Consider the following 23,321-nt stretch of genomic DNA (forward strand, 5'->3'; position numbering starts at 1 on the left):
TGGTTCTGTTGCACGTATGTTCTGTGTCAGATCCTAGGAAATCAATCTCTGTCATGATCTCCGCCAGGAGTAGATCTGCTTCATTGAATCCCTAGCAAAATTACATTCAGAAATGTGATGATTTTATAAAAAATATATTTGGGCACAAAATGATTGCTAGATTTAGTAGAACTACACCCGTTTTCGTAACTTTCTGTGTAAAAAACAATAGGACTTTACTTTGGAACGAAAGTTATGTGACAAAGCGCATCCAATCGTATATTAATGTCAATTGTTTATTGCTGTAAAATACAATGAGAATGTTGTATGTGTAGGAAAATAAATTCTGGAGAATACAAGGTTGTTTGTATTAATGTGATAAATCACGTCTTTATAGCTCTTCAATATTTTAGTAAAGAAATATGCAAACTTATTTTTAAAATATCCCTTGATATATGCAACTAACAAAAATAAACGTCAGGAATTTCGACGAAAAAGTAAATGCAAATATTAATGAAATAAATTTAATTACAGCAATACTATTTTCATATACAAAAAATAACACGTAATTATATAGTTAATAATATATCATTTCCTGCAGAAATCACGTCTCTAAATATTCTACATTCTACAGTAGTTACCAATCCCTAGAAAGATCTTAAATTACCAGTGTAAAAAGCTACTATGACAGTCAAAACAGCCAGTACTTTCTAAAATCAAGAAAGCAAATAACAATGTTTTCATGGATCAGAATCGAAATAAGTAGACATAAATAATTTACATTATAACATGAAAAAGCTTTAATGAAATAAACATGCTGCATATATGTATATATATATATATATATATGTGTGTGTGTATGTATATATCAAACACACCCATACACACACGCGCACACACATATGCACACACACATACACATATATATGTGTATATATATATATATATATATATATATATATATATATATATATATATATATATATGACAGTGTGGCTTACAGTAGTTTTACAAGAGCCGCACTGATGAGCGTGGAGACTAGAAATGGTCCCTCTCACGAGTTGAACATATTGAGAAATCAGAAACAAACTGCTACTAGCGTGTAAAGCGATGCTTTGTATAAAAAAATGGAGCTTAGGTGTTTGGACAATGTTTAAACATTGGTAATTAACATACCTATCTTAACTGCAGCCCAATAATGTAAGGGTTAGAAGATAACAGAGCTATTATGTCAGTCAACATAAAACCGCGTCAGATGACCTGTATATCCGCTTCATTGAAAAAACCGTATATATATATATATATATATATATATATATATATATATATATATATATATATTAACATTGAAAGACCTTATATGTATGTACATATATATATATATATATATATATATATAATTTGTTTACTAAATATATATGTGTGTGCGTTTTTCTGTGTCTGTGTCTTTTCGTGCGTCTGTATCTGTGTCTGTGTGTTCGTTTAATTTTGTGTGTGTGCGTGTGAATACTATATATATATATATATATATATATATATATATATATATATATATATATTTAAATCTTTCAACGACCAAGTAACTTCATCACACCTTAACTGAAATGTTTATTAGAATAGGAAATAGTTATTATGATAGGAAAAACGATATTAGAAGCAGAAAAAAGTGGGGAAAAATTCATTTCTAATTCGACAATATTTAAGTTTATGATTTAATAAAAACTAGAGGAGGTACTGGGCGTTGCCCGGGTGTTTGCAAGTGTATGTAGATCAAAACCTTAAACAGAAAAAAAAAGTTTTGGTAGTTAGGTAGGATCGAAGCAGAATGTTGGGGCGAAAAACTTGATCAGTAACCCGCTCGCCCACGAAAGAAAAATTAACTGAGGCAATTTCAATTTACCGTTCATAAACGGCAGGTCCGCGGCGAACGTTATGTCAGAGGACCGTACTTAATTTAAACTGCGGGGTACTTTTGTTTGGTTTGGGGAAAACCAGCCCCCTTTCATTAGGGGAGTTTCTAAATGAAAACAATTGCCTGAGATGACGGTGAAAATCGACATTGACCAAACGTCCATCGCTTTCTGGACGTTCCCGGCCCGTAGTAGTTTATTTAGTGCTTGGCCCCGGTCCAGGCATTATCTACTGCCAGAGTCTCACTTGGAGTCTAAGACACTTAGGCCTTAAGCCGGAAGTGGAAGTCGAGAGGCATACTAATTAAAAGCTAGGTATTTGAAGATATTTTATTTGAGTCCCTACACTAAGACACTATAACCATAATATTTTATCCACTTAAAATCTCCCCAGCGTATGTGTCGGCTTTACGTACAGAATCTTGAAAAAAAAAAAAACAATTATTTAAAGTTAACAAAAAATATATATATACAAACAAAAGTTTATTTTTTTTATAATATTATGAGACAAGCTAAAATACACAAAAAAAGAAAAAGAAAACAACTAAACAAAATGCCTATGGGGACGCGTAGTAAGGGGTCTCCCAACCAAATTCTAAATATGGAGCACCCACTGTCACTGGGCCCCAAAATTAAAAAACAAGCAGGCCGTGGTAGGTGGGTGACCTAGGAACGATTTTTCGAAAACAAATTAGATGGGGGTGAGTAACATAGAGGATGGACGGCGTCTTCCAAGATAAGTGTACAGATTGAGCTATGCCGCGCAGCACTGGTCTAGCTGACTCGTCCCTTAACTTGATAAGAAAGTGCTTCAACGCCAGGACATACAACAGTGACGACAGCGGACAACACTGGCGCACCGACTGAAATACCCCAAAGGACTCCGACAACCTACCATTTACTTGTACCGCTACCGCAGAACAGATATCCACTTGAGAAAGCCCGGACTAAAGCCGGCAGTCTCAATAACAGATTCCAAGAAACTATTGTCGACCCTATCGAACGCTTTGGACTGACCTAAATTGATCAGCGCGGCTCCTTTGTCGTCTTCTTACCCCTTTATGATTGTGCGCAGGTTGCAAGTGCAAGTTTTTTTAATCGATCTCCCTTCACAGCACACGTCTGACCCCGTTCGACCAAGTCGCATATAGCAACCTGCAGTCGGTTTGCAAGAACACCGGACAAAATCTTAAACTCTGTGTTTAGCAGAGTGATGGGGCTATAAACATCTAAGTCCTCCCAACCATACCGCTCTCGATTCTTCAGTAGTGTTACCACTCCTTTGGTAATCTGCCCAGGATTGATCCCTGAACAAACCAGTGGTTAAATACATCCGTAAGAAAAGGAACAAAAATGGGTGACAGCCTCAAATACAGTTCGTAGGGCAAATCATCGAGTCCTAGAGAGTAATGACCTCACGCTCTGTAACTATCCCATCGCAGCTAGCTGCTCGGGTCGCAGTAAGGCGTGGCGTGCAGGTAAATACCTGGCTGCGGAGTTTAGGTAAAGTTCTCCTCCAAATGTTGCCGAAACCCATTACACATTTCTCGAGTCGATGCAAGAGTACGTCCTTCCAGGTTTTTCACTTTCTGAATGTACCCATCCGAGCCGCGTCTTAAGGCGGCCGTACGCTCAAGAGACTCAGCGTTAACGGCTTCTTTAGAAACTCTTTTTAACCTAGCTATTACTACTTGACCTTCATAACGCTCGCTAGTCAAGCACCTGAATCCTCCTCAACTAATGCTATCTCTACGGGATCCCCATCAGCCACCGCCCGGATCAGCCTATTATCTAAGTGCGTTTTCGTCCGCGCCATAGTTAAAGCGAGGCATGGGCTATATTAGACGCAAAAACGCCTAATAGTGGACGTAAGTTTAACCGCCCCCAACTAATTCCCGCTAAATGTATGCTGTTAGCTGTTCCCGGAAGTCGACTGTCTCCAACAAAAAGGCGTTCAACTTCCAGTACCCAACTAACCTAGGCCTATTAACTACTCTCAAGCAGGCCATTACTAGTTTATCGTCCGAATAACCTAGCCAGTCGAACATGGGACAAGATAAGAAATCCGTGTCGCCTCTTCTAACTAACATCCTATATAATAGCTACTTGAAGAGTAGGCCCGCTTGTCACATCCAAATCTCCATGATCCTGACGAAACCTGGCGACAAGATTGCACGAGGCCATCAGGTACGACAGCCTGCTTTCACACATCTGCGACTCTATACCTCCCCCGGCCTTATCTATCTTGGTGTCAAGGATAACATTCCAGTCCTCCATTAAAACAACCCGCCCCTGACCCGCCGAGAGAAACACCACCACATGCCGGAAAAAGGAACCCCACTTCACAACGATATTGGACGCGTAAAAATACGTAACTTACCGCTTTTAACGGCAACATCGACTACGACCAGACTTCCATGAGCGCCCACGTGGACTATAGTAATCGTCGCAGATTGGGTGCGACTAACTAGCACAGAAACCCTACAACTATAAAGATTTGACTTTGACGTCTACTCAGCATATAGATGCTGAGTAGACGTCAAAGTCGCCCGTCAGCACATCGCAATCCCTATCGGAAACAAAATGAGTTTCCTGAAGAGCAGCTATATCTACATCTAGGACCACGATATCCCTTAGCACGCGAGCAGCCTTGCTTCTAGATCTCATGCTTCTCGTACTCAATCTAGCTATGTTTTAGTTCATTCTGTCCCTAACTAGTAATATTCGTCTATAATAGGTCTAAAATCCTCTGGGGTACGGACAACAAAGGACTGACTGATATTGCCAGTCAACAGCTCAGATGCAGGCTGACAATTTGGAGCCAGTCCGCCCACGTCCAAGGGAAAGGTAAGCTTTAATGCTCTATAAAGGGAGGGGTGAAAATAAATGGGAATCCTCCTTTCACAGTTTTTCTTCTTTTGCCGCCGCTCAGGCTTGCTTTCAGTTGCGAAGCATCTATCTCGCACACCTTCGCTCCGAGCAGGAATGGCCTTTTCCGGTTCGTTTCTGTCCTGACTGGGTCGTTTTTCGTCGTAGTGGGATACGCCATCTCCGGGATCTCTGTTTCTGGGGCTTCTTCCTCAGATATATTTAAATGTTTGCAAACCGGGGAAGGGGGAGTCTGCTCATCCATGGGGCTTGGAGATTGAGAAGGTTGTTTACAGTCTTCTCTAATTTTCTTTGCATGTACTATCGATTTCCTAGTCTATCTCTTTCTCTCTCTTCCTTAGACTCGGAGGATAGTTTCCTTTTACCCCCTCCCCCATTTCTCTGTCGTAGCAACGTCTGCTTCTTTTGTTTGCTTATTGTTCTTTTGGACCACTTTACTCAAATTGTTCGCACCCTCCGAAGTATTTCATTCTTTTTTTGTCTTTTTCTTTGGTGTCGCCACTGCTGTTGGTGTAACGGGTGTCCTTTTGGGACAGGCCTTCGACATGTGCCCTGGCTCCATGCAATTCCAGCAGTGGGGTCGTTGTCCTCTAACAATCATCGACATGGTCCACGTTTCCCACTTGAGCTGAGCTGGAATATATACACATACATATATGCATACATATGCATACACAGGCATACACTTACACATACATAAATACATATGCATATACACAAACATGTACACATATATACGTACACAAATTTACACACATATATACATACCTATATAGAGACACACATACGTACATATACATGACCCGTGTATCCTTACATCCATATATATACACATAAATACATATATGCACATACATAAACACACATATACATTTATACCAACATACATACATATGCATACACATACATACAGAGGTACGTTCGCGTAGATGCAGATGCATACCTATAGATGTGGGGACCGAATAAGTAGCCTGAAGTTAGTAAAGATAAGTAAGCGAGTAAGCGCATTAATAATAATAGTACTCCTAGCACAGCTGTACAAATGCATACATATATACATACAGATACATATAGATATACTTACATATGCATACTTTTATATGTAAATAATTATAATATTAACTAGTGAGTGGGGGGGGGGTTGAATAACGTGTACAGAAAAATGTGTACATGATAAAAGATAAGTGAATCAATGAAGTGTAGGTTAGATAGTGGTATATATATGTATATATAAATTAAAATTAAACAAAAATTAAATATGGTCTACGGGTATGGGAGGGAGGAGAATATATCAAAAAAATATATAGAAATGTATACGATAAGTTGAATCCGTAGAGATACATGATTTTAGGAAGAAAGGGGTGCGCTCAATAAATAAGTAGGTGACTTGGTTACATAATTAATTTACGAATATTCAAGAGGATATTAGGCTATATCCCTAACAAGTAGGGAAAGAGTGTGGGTTCTAGACAATTATATGGTTAGTAGTTGTGGTGAATGGTGTTCCTAGGTAGGTATAATTTTAGAGTTTGTGGAGGGGTCTCGGGTAGTTTTATGGAGATTAAATACTTTAATTACTACTCTAAGTTGCGGTATTTGATTTAAATACATTATAAAATACATTACAAACTGTTTCAATCCCATACTTATATGGGGACATCAACATATTAAGAAGGTCCTAGATATGACCTAAAACTATATCCGATGATGAGGCCCCAGCTTGCGGGCTTTGGGGAGTGTGGAGCCACCCTTTAATTGCCATTTCTCCTAGGTCCACTCTGACCCGTGGTGGTAGTACCTGTCAGGGTCAAAACTATGCGTTAAATAGAAACTGACTTGAAAAAAACAAAAACAAATATATTCTATTAAAAAACTTTTCTTCACAATCACTGGATTCGGCATTAAATAAACCTGAAAAGGGTTGATATGCCGTAAAAAACAACTAACCAACCAAGAACATATTAAGATATATACGCAGGTATATAAATTATTGTATAGTTATGCATCCATGTACGTACCTACATGTGCTCACATGTGCAGGTACAAAACTATATAGTTACATGTACCGTATTTTCCCACACAAATTAGAGAAATTGGGGTTGTGTGGGTAAATTTAATTAAAAAGATCAATGGACGCAGACGAGAAGGTAATTGTATGGTAGATAAAAGTTAAGTTTGACTTATTTTTTTTCTTTTCTTCTAATATCGTTTTCCCAATCATAAGAAACATTTCTGTTAAAGTCTGATCAAGTTACTGGGTGGTTGATGCGATACTGTAACCGTAACATGTGTAACTAAGCAGATAAAACGGCAATAAAATCTATATATTTGCTCACCAATAGTATTGAGCATTTCCCTCAGGATCTTCTTAATCATCATTTTTGGTGTATATATATATATATATATATATATATATATATATATATATATATATATATATATATATATATATCCTAATCTGACTATTAATCAGATACAATATAATAATAAATAAATTATTGTTTCATAATTCCGAAATCTGTATGAATTAATAAACGTATATTCTACGAGCGGGCAAAGCCGAAGGAGGGCACTACTATGTCTTGTGTACAGTATAATAATAAATAAGGAGTTGCATTTGTAATACTAATAAATACAAAATATGCTTTTATTTAAATATATTAAATCATTGATAATTTTTACACCCCCCATATATATATATATATATATATATATATATATATATAGTAAGTTATAAAATATATATGGCGATTAAGCTATACTGAATATTCCACGTTACATTCAGTCTAGGACTCTTCAGGCTTATGCGCATAAGCCTCAAGATCCCTAGAGTTGATGAAACGCGGAATATTCAGTGTAGCTTAATCGCCATATATATTTTATAACTTACTAACTAGCTCTACCTACGCATTGAGCACTTTTGAAGTAAATACTAACAGTTTACGCATAACTTTACACTTTCGTATATTAATTTTATGTGAGTAAATGAAGTAGTTATATATATATACATATATATATATATATATATATATATATATATATATATATATATATATCAATGACTGCAATTTTTGACAAATGTTAAGTTGCAAAGATTGTGTTTAGGAGAACAGTAGAATGAGTAAACGTATCATTATTTTAAGACAAAAGTAGAAAAAATAAATGCACATATATATTCATGATTTTTCAAAATTGTTCATTCAGATTGTTCGGGATGTTCTATTAAATCAAATGATTTCTATATACACCTTTTACCTGGCAATAATATTTAGAAGATCGACTACACAATTCTAAATGTTACTCACTGTTAAACTACGCTAGCGTTTTTGAAAACTTTGTGTTTATTTTATTGTGCACGTACGTTTTTTTATGTAAATATGTTTTATTGTGCACGTACGTTTTTTTATGTAAATATTTTGTATTGTACACGTACGTTTTTATGTAAATATTTTTACTGTGCACGTAGTTTTTTATGTAAATATTGTTATTGTGTACGTAGGTTTTTTATGTAATTTTTTTATTGTGCACGTAGGTTTTTTATGTAAATGTTTTTATTGTGCACGTAGGTTTTTTATGTAAATGTTTTTATTGTGCACGTAGGGTTTTTATGTAAATGTTTTTATTGTGCACGTAGTTTTTTTTATGTAAATATTTTTTTTATTTTGCACGTAGGTTTTTTATGTAAATATGTTTTTTTTATTTTGCACGTAGTTTTTTTATACAAATTGTATCCACATCCGTTACTACTTTTTAGGTCGTTATGTTTCTAATGAGCCGATTCGAGGCAATCGCCGTATAACGATTGCGGCAGATCATGTAACAGAATTGTGTGAAATGCAAAGGAGTAATTTTGAGGAAACAAATGAAAAACAAGTACGGGTTAGAAGAAATATTTAAAACTGGATGAACATTAAATTTGTCAAAATCCAATGAATATCTTATTTCCTTTTGAATTATATTCTATAAATTTACTATGTATATTACATTACTGCATTTCGTAATTTTTATATCGATGAAGGTTCCACAGTTCACTTAGTTGTGGCAAAAGTCGTGTTGAAGTTATGAGATAAATTTCGATTGTGAAAACTGTTCCTTATGGAAAGAGGGTTGGATGTGGTTCAATAATTTAAGTCTATCAGAAATTTCTATGTTCATATATATATATATATATATATATATATATATATATATATATATATATATATATATGAAAAAATCGGAAAAGTATGATTAATATTAGATTCAAGAATGTGTAAGTTCTCCTCCGATATTATTTTAGATCCGAAAATATTATTGATTATTAGAACAGTGAACCAAGAAAAGTATCTGATGCACGGAGAAATAAATAAAACCAACTGGTAAATGCTAAGATGAGGGAAGATAACTAGGCGTAATATTTGAATATTTATTTATATAAGTAGGTTAATTGTAAGCATGAAGAAAGTTTTGGAAGCGTACAGTTCTGAAAAGGAAACTCCTTGTAGATATTATAACGAAAGAGCTAATTGATGAAGAGGGATCACCTGAACAGGAAATAAAGGGCAAGATCATAAGTAAGATCCGTTTAAACAAACTGAAACTAACAAAATGAATCTCTTAAAAATGAATGTAAAGTAAAACGGTTCTCACCAACAAAATGTAATTACTTTCCAGAACGTCAGAAAGTCATAAAGAAGATTTAAACAATAGGAATTTACCAGTCAAAAAATCAAATGTTTTTATGCATTTATGATAATGTATGTCAATATAGTTTAAAAAAAAACGATGAAAATATTTGTGACGTAAGTTTTAAATATATATGTATGTTTACGCGATTTACTCCGAGGCTTAAGTAACTAAATAAGTATTCGAAGATATTAGGAAATTCAATGTACAATGAGACTATATTTAGTTTTCCCAACTGTTTTTTTTCCTATAGGCAATGCTTTCTAGATTTGATATCTATCTGTGTATTTCCACACTAGATGCTCGACCGGGCAAAGATTATCCGTAAAATTCTGTGAACGAGAACGTCTTGCTACAAACTCTGTTCAGACCTCCAATTTACCCCTCAGGTGTACTGAAAACTTGTGGTATTTCCATGAAGAGGGTGTATTATGTAGAACTTCCCTATCGTGGTACACTTTACGCCGGAAATGTTTGCATACATACTCACTCCAAATTAGTCTAATGTGAAAAATATATGTAGTCTGGTCCGATGAATTTATAATCGTTCTCAATCATATTACTGTTACATCCTCCAACTGGAAGTTATGCGTAGCTAATATCATGGTGACTGTTTTAAATGTGCAATGATTAACAAAGTGTATAGCAGATGTACAACCATTATACTTATTGTAATAGCTTACCATAAAAGAGAATATATTTGATAAAATAAGGTGATGTTCTCGTTGCATTTGCGAAAGACGGGCGGAAAAAGAGAGTATAACATTAATGAATAACTTAATCGCGTCTGTAAAAGTAACTTATTTATAAGTAGTAAATACACGGAATCTGATGTAAACAATAACATAATATAAACATCAAATGTCCATTTTTTGACGGATGACATTTGACAAGTTTTTTTTTAACCGATAAGCGGTGTTATTTCAATGTCTGTAGTTACTCAATAAAAATAACGTGCGGATTTGTTTTTCATCTAGGAAATAGATAAAAGGCAGCCAAACGGAAATAGTACATATTTAGATACGCTAGAATAGCAGTCAAATCGAAGAATATATATATATATATATATATATATATATGTATATATATTTATATATAGTAGTAGTAAGTTATATATGTATATATATATATACATCTATACATTATATTTGTGTGTGCACATACGCAAAATCACATATACGAACGCATATATTACATAACATAATATAAAAAATCGTCATGTATGTATCTTTCTCTCCCCCTCTCGTATATATATATATATATATATATATATATATATATATATATATATATATATATATATATATATATATAAGAAATGGTAATTAATAAAAACTTAAAGAAAGTACTCAATACTGTTGTAGAGTAAATATGCGTTTCATTTTTATTACGTTTTTTTTCTGTTCAGCTACATTTTTGTTTAAGCTACGAGACCGTTTTTGGAATTTATGTAGCCTCCTCAGACTGTACAGAAAAGTTCGTTTATGGTGGAATGAAGGAATGAATGATGTCAGGGAGGGTGCGAGAAAAGCGGAAAGAGAAAAGGGGGATGGTGGGAGGCGGGATGCTTGGTCGGTCGGTAATGCTTTAGTTTTGGAGTTCAAGGATATTAGGTGGTTGTGGGCGGTCTGGGAAGTGCCTCTCTGGTGTGGCTAAGGACATAGGGATATATGGAGTGGGAAGAAGATATGTAGGGGAAAGGCGAGGAGGTTACTTAAAATTTTGGGTTCTAAGGTTTAGCTTGTTGGCGTCTCGTTAGTGAGATGATTTCTTGGTAAGTATGTCTTGACCTGTTGGGCGTTTGCTTAGGCTGGGGGGACGGGGGGTCAACGATTCGGTTTATCTATTTGATTTTTATCTGTTTGTTTTTTATTTTATCTTATTTTTTATATTTTTTTATTTTTTGTTGTTAAGTGCTTTGATAAGGTTAGCCTTGGGCCGCACGCACGAGCACACACATGCGCGTATACCCACACACATACACATAAAGAAACGCGCACATGTACACATACGCATGTACACATGCTAGGCGTATCAGAATTTTTGGACAAGTCGCCATTGAAAACTTTTCATTAAATAGACTCTCCATGTATACAAACTTCTAACAATATGAAAATATAATTTTAAGCCATAAATGTTTATTTCAATAAAATGAGGAAAGCCGAAATTTAATATCATAACAGGTTTTACCGAAGAAAATATGCAATTTTTTTTCAGCGGTTTTATTAAAAAGAAAAGTTCACGAAAAACAAAAAACGTAACTCGTGTGGATGAAATATATATATATATATATATATATATATATATATATATATATATATATATATATATATATATATCTAAATGTGAAAAAATCACTTATCTGTTTCAAATTATTAATATTTGATTACTTCTAATGTTCCGGTATGAGAATTTAATTATATTTATATAATATATTCCATGTATTTTTTAAATGAAAGGATTCTTCAACCAAGTACCGTGTCTCTGACGTTTGTTTATCAGTCATTAAAATACCCGTATGTAAAAAGAATTCTCACTTTGATATGTACGGAAGTATGGAAGGGTAAACACCCGTTTCAATGAAGCCTAATCTCCCTGATGTACTTTTCACATTTTTCAGTAGAAGTCATTGTTGTGTTACCATACTTGCAAAGTGTATATTTTTTATTTATGGATTTTGACAATTTACAAATTGACCGAGCGACTTATTTTCGATTTTTTTTTTACTATCTCAGAGAAATACCAGCATTGTCTTTTTAATATATTGTCAGTCTTAATAACTGAAAGATTATTTTAAACATCGAAAAAAAAAACAATGACTAAAATAGAATAAAATATCCTCAGTGTCCAATTTTGAATGGAAAATTATTAGCATAAAATAAACTCTAACTTCAAAAATAAACAAAAAAAAACACCTGGGTTTGGCGAAAAAAAAAAAGGATTTACACTTTAAACTTTACAGGTAAATTGGCAAAAAAATTCTTCTTTTTTTGTTTGAAATTTGAATATTTTATTTATTGACCTTTTAGGTTCAATTTGTGATATATAAAACTTTGTTACATTAATTAATTATGTAAATCTAAATAGACATTTCAAAATGGGGGGGATTAAAAAAACGTTTGTCTAAAATATTATATTGAGTTTATTGGAAAGGACATACAATTTCCCATTGTGACTGAAAATATCGTAAAAATTGAATCAATAGATAAATTTTGATAGATTTTTAAAGTTAAAAAATTGAAAAATATTTAACTCGTAAAAATCAATTGATTTCATCACGTAAAAAAAATATATGAGCCTATCTGCGTATATCGACTCAGACATATATGCATTCCCGCGCATATATGCAAACATACGCGCACATACAGATACTTATACGCGTAAACACATACACCGACCTACACACAGCTGCACGCTCATACATACATATGTGGACAGCAGGTAACGGCCACATATACTCTCACATACACATACATATACATAGGAACGTACATATATCGATACTCTCATGTACACACGGGCACACACATGGACTCATACATGCATATATACACATAAAAACTCAGATGTACAGACAGTTATTGGTATAGACATATTCGTCTACATAGATGTAAATCTAAATTCTTTCGTGGATATATAGACGTAATACTTTCGTTGAACGTAGATATGAGTATACATAAATGTAAACAGAAACTCATTTCTAGGTGGATAGACGCAATATTTCAATTAGTGGAGGTTTTTAATGATTTGATGTGGGTGAAAATGTGAGCACCAGCGCACACACACGCATATACATACACACTTACAAATACACACCCCTACACGCAGGCATGCACACACCCATACATGCATACACGCATACACATATGTACACATACATGCACCCATACATACATTTGCTAAGATACACACCTACTCGCACATACGCACCGATATCTACGTACGCATATACGTACAGATATACAGCGTGGCACGTCGTAAAATATGGACATAGGTTCACACACATGTACCTACATACGCAATAATAAACTCACACGAACTTCCACCTTCCCCCTTTTCTCTTTCCGCTTTTCTCTCACCCTCCCCTGACATCATTCATTCATTCATTCCACCATACGAACTTTTCTGTACAGTCTGAGGAGACTACATAACGGTCAAAAAACGGTCGCGTAGCTGAAACAAAAATGTAACTGAACAGAAAAAACAAACCGTAATAAACAATAGAACGTATATATATATATATATATATATATATATATATATATATATATATATATATATACATACATATATATATATATATATATATATATATATATATATATATATATATATATACACGCAGAGAAGTTGCGATGGAGTGAGAAAGAGTAGAGAGAGAGGTGAAATGTTAATTTTGTTAATCAAGACAGCAGATATGTAGTATAAAATCTTCGTAATCTAATATATATATATATATATATATATATATATATATCTTTATTTTAAGTTCTTTCTGAATAATATTTATATTCCATCATATGACATAAGTATATTAGTAAATTTATATAATCTACGTATACGTCATCTACGTAATCCGCGTTTGTTTTTTTTTTCGTAATACATGCAAATGTTTTATAAGATATGATTGTTATCCCGTATAGAAACGTTATATATCTATGACCTTTGATTATGCCAGTTCTGTTTGTGAAATTTTGCACTGGTATGCCGGGTTTAAAAGCATGAACTTGGCATGATTAATATATCATTTATTTCATGCTAAATCTCTCAAAAGTGTGAAAGAGGGGATCGAATTAAACGTCGGTCGTTTAGTAAGAACAAACGCAAAAGTTTTATTGATCACAATATTTCCGTATAACGCTAGCATGCTCTATGAGAATCATGCCAAAAATATTAGAGTTTATGAAGATAAAAGAGAATATATTTCAAAAGGAAACAGTCGCACAAGAATCGAAATTCTATAGATATGATATCTTAGACATATTTTTGAGTTGTAGTCAAGAGTCGTGGCAACCGATATACATGTAAAAATTTCATTTAGATGAATGCATTATTGTTAAACGGGCATATATTCTAATTAAGGAGAGCACGTACCATAGTAAGCGGCAAATTTTCTTGTGTTGTGATGGTATATCTAGGCGTGAGTGATACGACATTCTATGTATATGCCTTCGTCGATGACTTTAAAATAAATGCATATCAGGTTCTCACATATACACATATTTTCGTCGTACCATCTCCGTATATACGTCAGAAACCAGATGTTTGAAGATGGTGCTATTTATATGCTAATTGAGCGCAGCTGTGGAGACCAGAATTTTGCATGTCGATAGAAATTGTCTGGTTATACCAGAAGTTCATTTTCCACACACTCTGGGGAAATCCGTATGTATACATAACAAGTAATGATGCAGATACGCGGATACTAATCTTTTTCAACTATACACTACACACACAAGAAAAAAGTAATATATTTAGTTATTTTATAAACACAATTCTAATATACATGACTCGACGGTAGGAGTAGACGGAGTAGGAATCTATAAGAACAAGGAAAACAGAACGCTTAAGAATAAAACTGATCCATGGGAAATGAGAAATAGTGGTTTCTTGTTATGCAACAATAAAAATGCTGGATCATAGTGATAAGGGACAGAGTTTTTTCTTATATTTTAGAAATGAAACAATGGATTACCTTCTAAAATATGCCTGATTTTTTTTTGAAGTGTTTAAATTATTCAGGGTTTCGGCTAATCTTAAATATTATTTAAAACATTTTAGCAAATAAAATATCCGATTTTTTTCGGTGCCATTTTTCAAAGTTCGGTACATTTATGCCAAATACAGAAGATTTTCACTAAAACGGATCTGTGTGTTGGTAGATTATTGTTTATATCTCGTTAATCATGACCGAGTTGAAATCTCCAGTAGAAAATGAACATTGGTTTTTCATCAAATGTTTCTAAAGAAAGGTTAATAATCGGTGCTTTCTGAGTCATGGTTTATTAATATAACACTTACTTTTGGCTTGTAAATTGATTTAAAGTTGTGTTATTTATCTCCTTTAATAAAGTGACTTTATGCCTTGTCTGGAGCGTTTTCACAAAAAATGGTAAGTATTAATGAGGTTTTTCTCGTCCGTTCTACCAAGTGAACATGCTATCTATCAAACTTTCAAACTTTTTTACTTACCACTTTATGTGTCACGTGTCCATTTCTTTGTATGCACGGGTTTATTCTTATATAAACGCATCGATAATTATAAATTTAAAAACTAACGCGTGTGTGCATGTTTGTTTGTATGTAAATGCTTTAATATTAATGCAGCGAACGTATTATGAAATTGGAAACAAGCTGCAATGCGTAAGAATGGGTAATGCATGTTTTGCTTAATTAAATTTACTTGCATTAAAACGGTTAAAGGCTCCAGGACGCCACTCGCTAAAAGTCAGATACCGGCGTTGTTTGTAATAATTTTTAAATAGATATTATACATGGATATTTATTAATACTTGTAATTTCTTTGTCGATTAAAAGCGTCTTGCAGGACATAATATATACACAACCTGTTATTTGAATATAAAAAATATTTCAGATTGGTATTACATTTTATTATATTTATAAACGCAAATTAGCAAAGTTATTATGATTACAGTTTGGTCATTAGAAAAGGAAAACGTATTATATACATTTTTGACTGTAATGATACACATTCAAAAATAATTTAAGACGGAAAGTTTAGTAGCAGTGTCAGTTGATTATAACTTTATTCAGTAGGAATATATGAACATCAGGTAAACTATTTCTGCTACAGCATTTTAATAAACGTGGTAGAACAGTAGTTTACGCATGTTTATTAACAAGTTAGAAAAGCATTTCATCCAAGGCATGAAAATTGTTAAACAAAATGTTTTTACTATAGGCTTTACAAATAAAGGTACAATATTCAATTTAAAATTTATGTATCTTCCAAGTGCACTACTATAAATTTTACAAAGTAATGGCAAAAAATTACCTTGGAGTTATTTCATGTAATGTAAATTCTGTTGCACTTTAAAAAATATTATTGAACATTTTATATCTACATCTTTAATTGCTAGATGAAAGACAATGTTTTTAAATTGCAACAAAATGTACATTACATAAAATAAACCCAAGGTAATTTTTTGATTCAATTCAAATTAAATTTTTATGCCTTACTTTGTAAAATTTATAAAATTTCACTTTGAAGATAAATAAATTTCAAATTGAATCATGTATCCTTATTTTTAAAGCCTTTAGTAAAAACAGTTTGTTTAACAATTTCCATGCCTTGGATGAAATGCTTTTCTAACTTGTATCTTATCATTTTAAGGTGATATTTTAAAACTCTCCTTCTCTCTATTTCAGTTTCTATTTCTCCTCACACCACAACTCATTTTTGCAACCCCCGTCTTTCTTTTACAGGTCTTAATATCCTCTCTGTTTCAGTTTGTATTTCTCCTCACACCACAACTCAGTTTTGCAAACCCCTCTTTGTATCATTACAGGTTGGAATATTACCTCTGTTTAATTTTGTATTTTTCCTCACGCCACAACTCATTTTTTGCAACCCACTCTTTGTAATACGGGTCTGAATAATTAGAAAATCAGAATTTTTTTAACAAAAACTTTAAAATAATTTTTTAGATTAAATTTTTTAAACTTCTTTCAGAAAAGAACATCTTTAAAATTGAATAAGGAACATATTTCATATAGGTTTCATTAACAAATATTCAGTACATAACGAGAAAAATAGAGATGGACATTTCAAAAGGACTGTATAACTGGTTACGGCTAATAGTAGTTCTCGCTAGCGAAAGTCTGTGTTATTGTTATTCTATTATTATTATTATTATTATTATTATTATTATTATTATTATTATTATTATTATTTAAAACATTTTGTGTCCTTCTGTTTTGCGCGAGGACTAATTATCTAAACGATTCGGCCGCAAATGAACTCATCAATATCTGTTTTCGATAATTATCAGTCATCAGTTATTGAAAATGCGATGAAAGAAAGAAAAAACGATTTGGACTAGTGTAACGCCTTATACAGCCGAACTTCACATGCGCATTTCCGAAGTTTTATTTCCATACAATTTGAAAGGCCCGGATATAAAATCAAAAGTATGCTCTTTGATATGACAGTTGTGCGTTCGAAATGGATGTTTCTATTTAGAGCCCAATTAAACCATTTGCACTTTAAAATTAAATGCACACCATTATCACCACAGAAGCAGAAATGTCCGGCATATAAACTCAACAATAAACTTATTAGGGGAATAAATGTTTCTGATAGAGCTCAATTAACTCATGACATTATAAAATTTTAACTTTTATTAAAATCAATATATATATATATATATAAACATATTCAGAAAGTTATTTACAGTGTCATGCAAACTTCAATGTATTGCTCGGTCTATCTTGACTGCTTCAAAGAGTTGCGCGCCTATGTATATCAGTGCGCTCCACTGCTTGCGATCATACGCTAGGGACACCCAGCTGTCAACAGGAACAGGAACGCTCAACAGACTTTCTTTATTTATTATATTTAAAATATTTTCGATAAGCAAATATAAATATATTTTAGAGACTAAATACTTTTATAAATTGTCCATAAATAAACATGCCGTTACATTTAGGTGTTTACAATTATAGAAAGCGCTACTTATGGAGAATACAGAGTGTGCTAAACTACTAACGTTATTTATTGACCCACTCTTAACATGGGAGGAACTCAACAATTAATTAAATACCTACCGAATACAGTATAAGATGACTTAAACAGAATTCACTCCCCATATTTTTCGTTTTCTTCGCCATCCAATGCTTTTTCAATCGCTCGTACGTAAACAAAACTATGTTCTTTGAAAGGCTAGCGATTATTTATTCTTTTTTATGCAATTTAATTTTCTTTTGCATATCTTTCTTCTTGTTGTTGGTCTTTTTCTTATTTTCCTAGGTAACATTTATATACAATTCTTACAGAATTTTTAGAAGAAAATTATTGATAGAATATAAGGTTTTTCTCAAATATACATTACGGTTCGCCAGTTTAATTTCTTCAACTTAAATTGGATTTATCATCGATAACGTATTATGAGCTAGCTTTCGCACTGCCGTTATAGGTTGTGCTGATTTTAACTTCATCAATGGGACACAATTAAGGGGGGTTGAAAATATTTCTAATATAATAATATAAATAACTGTGGGTTTTACAAATTGTGCATACATAAGCATGCCGGATCACATTCAGTCGGTTACGATTTGACACAGTGGTACTTATGCACAATATGGACATGCTGAAATACTAGCATTATTCTTTAGCGACTCACGTTTCACATATAAGATTGGTTCAAAAACTGTCGTTTTTGGACGTCAATATTTTTGCACCAACCTAATAAAAGGAATCTCATAATTAATTAAACAACACCTACTCTATACAGCATAAGTTTACTTGAACATATGTAAATTATGGCAGCGTCTGTATTCTTACAAAACACATGTTGCAATGTAACATCTGTACCAACGCAGTGAACTCTACCTCAGTTATGGCCGTCATTCACAGACATTTGACGACTGTGACAAAAGGTTATTAAAGCAGCCAGCGCCCACAAGTTACTTACTCAATGCAGCAACACTAGGGTCTACCACTAACCATCAGTGCCATCAACTGACAGTAGCTACCTAAACAATTGAGTATCCCCTAGTTACCGAAGATAAAAATCATGCAAACTACTAGTTGATAGTGTCAGCCTATCGAGAATAGTGCTCGATACTGACTGCGATGTACAACATTTGTAGAGGCATATAACCTCAAGACAACGCCCGTACACGAGTCTAGCTTGTTAAATACATTGTATCAATATTATAATGTGTCTATAATGGCTGTGAATAAATTCTAGACTATAATAGCTATGATTGATTTGCGCATGCATAAAACTAATAAAAATATGTCGACAAGTTGAAATGAACAGTTTGCATTTCAACTCGCCGACATATTTCTGGACGCGGTATTAATCAATCCAAACAATGATTTTACTCGTTATAAGACATACGCTGTGTTTCAATGTTGTGTGATCGGTAGTATAACAGTTTATCGGTTAAGTACACACATGTATGTAGATGTCTACTGTATATATATATATATATATATATATATATATATATGAGTGTGTGTGTATGTGTGTGTTTGTGTGTATGTTGTCATGTGCTCACGCTGATTCATACAATTTCCATTCAGCCCTATATATATATATATATATATATATATATATATATATATATATATATATATATATATATATATATATATATATATATATATAACGTGAACTGTGCACTCTTACGTATTTAACTCAAGGGAGTGACAGCAAAAAAAAAAGTATTCTTTGAAGAGGCCAGATTTTAAGTAAGCGAACACCAACCTCATCGAGCACCTGCTATCAACGCTCTGGGTTCTGTGGAAAAGAGATAGAGTTGGAAGGGTGGGGGAATTTTTGTAAGCTACTGCTGCAGGTGTAGTTGTATCACGAGACAAGTAGGGTGTAGAGAGAAAAATCAATAATCCCAGAGACAAGAAAGAGAATTACGATAATATATGTAGAGAGACAGAGAGAGAGAGAGAGAGAGAGAGAGAGAGAGAGAGAGAGATTGGCAGGTGAAGCGAACACAATACATTGGTTAAAATCAATACACATACTATTCCTATCCAAATATATATATATATATATATATATATATATATATATATATATATATATATATGCGTGTGTGCGTGTGTGCATGTGTGCGTGTGTGTGCGTTATTGATATACCTATATAGTTAGATGTTCCTCGCTCATATTATCTTATAAGCCTACATATTCTAATTAAAAATATTGAAACGAACTTCTAATATACTCAGTCGTGGATATATGTGCGACTACATAATACTTTAGTAATTTGCATATTTCTTTGAAAAACAAATCTAAGGTAATAAGTTATTCATTTTTTTACTTATTTATTAATGGATGATTGCTTCATTAATTATTATATTGAATTCTATTCACGCATAGTTTCTACCCTTTTAAAAAATTAGGTAGAATTGGACGTAAACACACTTTCGCACACGGAAACGTTTCTGTCTATCTATGTATCTATCTATGTATCTATCTATCTATCTGTCTTTTTCTCTCTCTCTCTCTCTCTCTCTCTCTCTCTCTCTTACTATATATATATATATATATATATATATATATATATATATATATATACTGGCGTTTACTGGTTAAACTTGCTGCATTTACCACTTTCACTATCGGTTTTCGGTGTACACTGTTGCACAATACCTCCACTGCACTGATCCAGAAATAAATTGAGGTGGTTATTCGTGTTTACTGGTGTAAATGGGCTTCCTCGACATAACCAGTGTTGGGCCTTATTACATTGTTATGAAATGAAATGGAGTGTTGTTAGTATTACTCATTATAAGGGTTACTCTCATCGATTGTGGCTATTGCACTTTTAACTACTTCTACTATTTCTACAACGGTAACAACAATTACTACTACTTACAATATAATTATTAATATTGATAATAGCAATATGCTCTGGTAAGGTGTTTACTGATACTTAATAATAATAATAATAATAATAATAATAATAATAATAATAATAATAATATTAATTATTATTATTATTATTATACCGTTTATCAACATCTCCCTGGAAAAAGATGAAATTCATTTCCAGAGGATTTCCCTCAATCCTGGCGCCAAACCAGGAGTTTCAAAGGTCAAGGGGTTTCCTTGGTACCTACAACAGGAGAAGTCTGAAGGTCGCCTAAAACATCGAGGATTCGAAGTTTTTTAATTGTCCTTTCAGACGACTTGGATTATTTGTGTATGAAAGCCGTGTATACGCTTTATCTCGAAGGCCAATAGAGCATAATTGCACCACTTCTCGTTCTCCTTCTCTCTCACATTCCTGTCCAAGGGTACTGAGAAGTCTACAATCTGCCATTTTTTAAACTTTGTCAATGACGACCAAATCCAAGTGCTTGATCGTTATGGCACTTTTGTCCCAGCATACCTCTATATTTCCATCCTAACTTGTTTCCACTTCATCAAACACATCAGCAAACCACCTTTCAGCACACTTCCCCAACCTTCTTACAGAACCCCCAATATATCCGGAGTTTCATGCGATCGTGTCTTTTGCGGTACTCTCTCTGGGCTAATCCACTACACCCTGCTGCAAGGTGCGCAATTGACTCTGAGGTATTACCACAAATCCGGCATTCTGCAGCAACTTCCTCTCCAGGAACCACTTTTTTGAACCATATGCTCCTTCAATGACATCTCCTCAGTTCTAACACAATCTTTTACACTTTTCAATCCTCTCTCACAGTCATTCCTCTTTTGATAAAGCCTCGCTACGCTACTTCGAATGTGGAATATACTCAATATTGTTAACACTTATCTAGTTTTAATATCCATGGCATGCAGATCCTTGTCAGACCATTCTAAAATTCCCGCACTGTATCTCAAAACACTAGCTGCCCATGCATTCACCGCTTTCATTAGGCTTCTTCCATACAATTTAAACCTCTCAATTAGTTTCACTCTTCTAAGGTACTTTTTCCTGACTTTCTCCTTCTTTCATTTGTTTATGATGTCTACACCCTTCATCACTCCCAAATATTTATACCCTGTTCTTCTATTGCTTTCATAAATTCTCCATTGGCAGCACTATTCAATTCGAATGAAACTTTACTCTCCTTTTCATCACCAGCACCGAACATTTATTAATCCCAAACTCCATCCCGATGTCTTCCGAGTATGTCCCTACGAGCTCTAGCAGTCTCTCACTTTCCTTTCCCTTTCTACCGAATATCTTCAAATCGTCCATAAACAGTAGATGGTAGAGGCGTCTTCAACCAGATTCAAAGTTATACCCGAGTTCCTCTCTCTTCAAGAGGAAGCTCAGTGGCATCCTTATCACTACAAAAAGAAATTGAGAAAACGAATCTCCTTAGAATATTCCACGTTTTATGCCAACCTGCTCCAGCACCTCTCTGTTTGCTTTCAGCACCGTTTTCCATTGAGCCATACTTGTCTCCAAAAGCACTACCACATTCATAGCATTCATCATCAATAGTGTTTCACGGATCCATGAATGAGGAACCATGTCGTAAGCCTTTCTGTAATCGATCCATGCTGATCTTCTTCCTCTTTGCATCCTGCATTACTGCCTTATCAATCAGTAATTGCTTCCTGGTACCCTTCGAGCTTCCTGTCATCCTTTCTGTTCATCATAGAAAATACCATCACTCACAAGCTGTCCATAATTTTTTTCCACAAAGATACCAGTTAACAGTTTTCTCATTAGTGGTAGATATCTAAAGCGTCTATAATTGCTAGAATCTGTCCCTTTTGCAGGATCTTTCCAAATTAGTGGCGTCCTTCCCTTAACAAGCCAATCAGTGACATCTCCCGCCTCTACGATTCTTTGTAGAGCAGCAGCTATAGGTGCATAAAGGCATTGGAACTGTTTGAATCAGAAGCCCAGCAATCTATTCGGACCAGGTGCCTTCCAGTTTGCGATCCTTCGTATGCCAGCTTTCACGTACTCAACGTTCTTCGTCTGCTGCCTTCCTAATAGCCTTTCTCTGATATCTCCCAACCAGCTAGCCTTATATTATATCGCCATTTGACAGACCAAATCTCACTCTACTACTTTCTGGCATCTTTTGCATTTGGAGTGTTGTTATTTTTGCCTGGTTACTACTATTTAATTCTTTATACAGCTGAGACTGCTTGTTCCGGAAAAGTTTGTTCTGCCGGAACCCAACACTTTTTCCAACACACTT

The sequence above is a fragment of the Euprymna scolopes genome, chromosome 32 (assembly GCF_053919585.1).
Source record: "Euprymna scolopes isolate OS-2025 chromosome 32, ASM5391958v1, whole genome shotgun sequence".
Classification (NCBI taxonomy): domain Eukaryota; kingdom Metazoa; phylum Mollusca; class Cephalopoda; order Sepiida; family Sepiolidae; genus Euprymna; species Euprymna scolopes.